The following is a 4,046-nucleotide window of genomic DNA, read 5'->3' as shown; positions in this document are numbered from 1 at the left end:
AAGAGTGAGAAACAGCAATATACCCAATATATTTTAAATACAAAGTGAGTACCGTTTGAAATATTAAATCCATTGCTTCTTCCTTGCAATTTCTGTCGCTTATATAATTGAATTCCAAGACCTGTGTTTTTAACAGTAGTGTGCTTTTTCTCTCAGTCCTTCCCTCAGAGTGCTGGTATTATAAATGTTTTTTAACCAGAAAATCTTAATAGATGCTGTTGAACTTTGCAGAAAAATAAAATAATTGTTACCTGACTTAAGTGAGGTAACAGTGAGTTTTATCTGCTGTAAGCAGAATACACATTTGTTTGTATTCTAGAATAATGATATTTTATAAGGTTGAAAAGTGCATAACAAATAATTTTAACTAGTTTTTAAAGGACAAGTTGATTTTGCATTTTTGCTTGGTTCCTTAGAATATTTTGCTTATTTCTATAAGGCAGATGTTCAAAAAGCTCTTCCCTAATAAGGTAAAAGTTGTAGAAAACATGCATTTTAGATTTTGTAATTAAGTACTCAATTTGAGCACATTTGCAAATGCCAGAGGTAATGATTCTTTGAAGTTTATCGTTCATAGTAGTCTTTTCATACTACAAAAAAGGCAAGTAATATTGTGACAAAACAAAATTAGAACCATAAATCAGATTAGCCCTTTGCTTAGGTTTTCACCAAACAACCAGTTCAATAAATCACTCTGCAAGGCCTATATATTATGCTTACTGCTTTTCCTGTATCTACATCAGCACAACAGTGTGCTATAAAATGTTATTTGATATATGCAAAGTGAGTCAATGGATATTTTAAAAAGAAAAAAGAGAGAGAATCTTTACTGTTTTAAATGCAGCACTGTTTCCAGAGGATATTTGAGGATACTGAGAATAAGAACTGGCTGTAGCTGTGCAGTAGGAACATGTAGTATATTTCTGCAGCATCATGCTCCTACAGAAACAGTCAGTTAGTGGCTGTTATCCTAAGTGACAGGGCCAGCTTCACACTTTGAAATGTGAAGGTTAAACTGTGTGATTCCTTTAGGTACATTTGAAATGTACCCTGTGCGCGCTGGTTGACAGCCGGCTGAATATGAGCCGGCAGTGTGCCCAGGTGGCCAAGAAGGCCAACAGCGTCCTGGCCTGTATCAGGAATAGTGTGGCCAGCAGGAGTAGGGAAGTGATCGTGCCCCTGTACTCGGCATTGGTGAGGCCGCACCTTGAATACTGTGTTCAGTTTTGGGCCCCTCACTACAAGGACAGGGAGTTGGCTGGAGCATGTCCAGAGAAGGGCAACAAAGCTGGTGAGGGGTCTGGAGCACAAGTCTTGTGAGGAGCAACTGAGGGAACTGGGGTTGTTCAGTCTGGAGAAGAGGAGGCTGAGAGGAGACCTTATCGCTCTCTACAACTACCTGAAAGGAGGTTGTGGTTAGCTGAGTGTTGGTTTCTTCTCCCAAGTAACTAGTGATAGGATGAGAGGAAATGGACTCAAGGTGTGCCAGGGAAGGTTTAGATTGGATATTAGGAAAAATTTCTTTACTGAGAGAGTGGTCAAGCATTGGAAGAGGCTGCCCAGGGAGGTGGTGGGCTCACCCTCTCTGGAAGTATTCAAAAAGCGTGTGGACATGACACTTCGGGACATGGTTTAGTGGGCATAGTGGTGTTGGGTTGATGGTTGGACTTGATGATCTTAAAGGTCTTTTCCAACCTTAATGATTCTGTGATTCTATGATTCTGTGAAATTACACATCTACATTTTCCTTTGAATTTTTATATATGTGGTATGTTCCTATCTCTGGTCTCACTGGTGGAGCTGGTCCATGTCTGCACTCCCCCTCTTCCATTTTGCAGTACTTCACAAATGACCAATATGCTTGCATTTCCCCCAGCCTTGCAACACAACTCTACACAAAGTCCCACATGTTTCAGCACACACTTTTGTCAAAATGCAGTAAATATATGCATTCATTTTCATGGTATGGTCTAGAGACAGCAGGAGTGTGAGTCAGCCTGACTCACAATGTTCAGAGAAAGAGAGAGGTTAGGTAGTACTGGGAATGTTACTGCAGTCAAAAGCAAAGATAATCTGTTTTCTATTCCCCATGCTTCTAACAGTGAACAAGCTGCAAAAACCTCAAATTTGACTGGCAATAAGGAGTGTTGATAAATGAGTGTCTTTTAACCATCCCAAGGTAATAGCAATGGATAAACAAGTGAATAAAGAAATAAGAATTGTTCCTTGATGCATTGTTGGTTAGATCCCTCATCTCCTTACTCTATTACTATGCTTTTTATGTTATCTATTCAATATCTCTAAATGGTTAGAAACAATAGTAGACACAACCCAAGTACAAACTGGAATGATGAGTACCTTGGTCTTTTTGATTAACATTCCTGTTTTGAAGCTGAGACATTAAAACTGCTTAGCACAGGGTATTTCTTATTTATAAGTACTGATTTTTGTGTGAAAATACTTTTTTTTCTGAAATCAAAACTATTCTTAGGAACAGTGGTTCTGACATAACTTTGGCTGGAGAGGTATCAAGGTGGAGCTTAGCTGTAAGGTAGCTAAGTACTTATGGGCCAGCTAATGTTAGTGATATTAGCTATAACACACTATTAGCTACCAATCTCTATCTATAACAGTAGTAAATTGTTTATCTATATCACAGGAAATCTTTAATCTGCATTTGTCAAAGCAGGGACACACATGGTGATTTTGCATATCTTAGCTTAATGTCTTTGGATTACAGAAGACTCTCATGTACTTTTCTCAGATGTTTGTGAATGGATCTAGTTTTCATTCTGTATATAATTTTAAAGCAATTAATCCTATAACTACTTGACAAAATGCAGCCTATGTTTTCCTGTTAGCTTTATCTATAAAATGTGCCAAGAAAGAGACTTAATAGATAGTACGAAAAATGGATAATATTCTCCTTCTGTCTAACATGCCTTTTGACTCATTGAAGGTATTTATAACTGGAGATTACAGTATCAAACAGCCTGAACACCCTTTCTTTTACAAAATATTTTTTGTTAACTATGCTACTTTATTGTTAACTATGCTACTTTTATAACTAAGCTGCACAGCTTCTTTATGAACCAGTCAGTAGTCTCCCCTTTCTTTTACAAATGAGGTAGCTGGGAAGCGATTCACTCTTGGCTTGGTCCTGGCTGGGAATAGAAGCCAAGCCTGCAAAAGAGCTAACCTGTGGCTCCTGGGGAGTCATGTTGGCTTAAGTTGGGCAATTGGTACTATTGATAAATATTTTTTCAACCATTGGACTTCAGACAGCCCAGTATGAAGTCTGAACATATTCTTCTTCAATCTCACAGTAGTTTCCCATAAACTAATTGCTTACAGACTACATGAGCACAGAGGGCAGCTGTCCTCTGGTATTCTTTGCTAAAGTGGGAGAGCCAAACCTATTGACAAGCCATTCCTTGTACTACATTATTTTAACCTTTGTAATATAATACATAATATTAATGTATGCTAGTATTATAATGTACTAGGTACATTGTCTGAATAAGGAAAGGATTCTTTATTTTTATTTTTATTTTTTCATGTATTTATATAAGGCAAAAGACTACCAATTATACATTCCCAAGGAAAAAAAATTGTGAATAGTGTTAGTGGAATAATTTTAAAAACATGAGATCTTGTTGTCTAATATTACTTAGATTCTCAGGTACTTGACTTTTTATCTTTCAGTCAGCCAACATGAGCCAAAAAGTGGCCTAAAGGCTTAGATGTTCCAGTGGTTACTCCAGCACAATCTAATCTGTGACCTCTATCCCTTTGGTTTTTATAATGTCCTTATAAAAACATAGTACATTTAAGTATGCTTAAAGTGCTACTGGCTATAATTAAAGTTCTGTCAGCCTTTCCATTATAAATCCCTCTTTTCAAGGTTTAATATCTCAGCGGTTTCAATTCCCACTGGGCTAAACTTGATACAGAAGCTGTCAGCATGAATGCAAATCCCTCCTACCTTCAAAAATATTTTCAATCCATAAAGTTGCTGGGTTTTATTGAGTCCTACAGTCTGCAAA

Source organism: Phaethon lepturus, unplaced genomic scaffold (assembly GCF_000687285.1).
Source record: "Phaethon lepturus isolate BGI_N335 unplaced genomic scaffold, ASM68728v1 scaffold9903, whole genome shotgun sequence".
In the NCBI taxonomy this organism is placed as follows: Eukaryota; Metazoa; Chordata; class Aves; order Phaethontiformes; family Phaethontidae; genus Phaethon; species Phaethon lepturus.
This window is presented reverse-complemented; position numbering follows the sequence as displayed.